Consider the following 314-nt stretch of genomic DNA (forward strand, 5'->3'; position numbering starts at 1 on the left):
CCATAGCTATGAGGACAGTGGTCTTCTCTGTATTCATGCCAGTGCAGACCCCAGACAGGTTGGTACAAGTTCAGGACAGAAGGGTTCAAATTTGTTATTGTATCTATGATATTCCTCCAAGACGTAGGTACGTAGTCATGTGCTGTAATGAAATGAGTTCTTATCACGTACATTCATCTCCAGGTGCGGGAAATGGTGGAGATCATAACCAGAGAGTTCATTCAGATGGCTGGCAGCCCAGGAGAGGTAATGGCTATGTTTCACTCTCAGGGCAATCCACCACAACTTTAACAATGTTGATTACTGTTCAAACA

This window comes from Morone saxatilis, unplaced genomic scaffold (genome assembly GCF_004916995.1).
Source record: "Morone saxatilis isolate NCDOM2014 unplaced genomic scaffold, NCSU_SB_2.0 Contig16, whole genome shotgun sequence".
Lineage (NCBI taxonomy): Eukaryota > Metazoa > Chordata > Actinopteri > Moronidae > Morone > Morone saxatilis.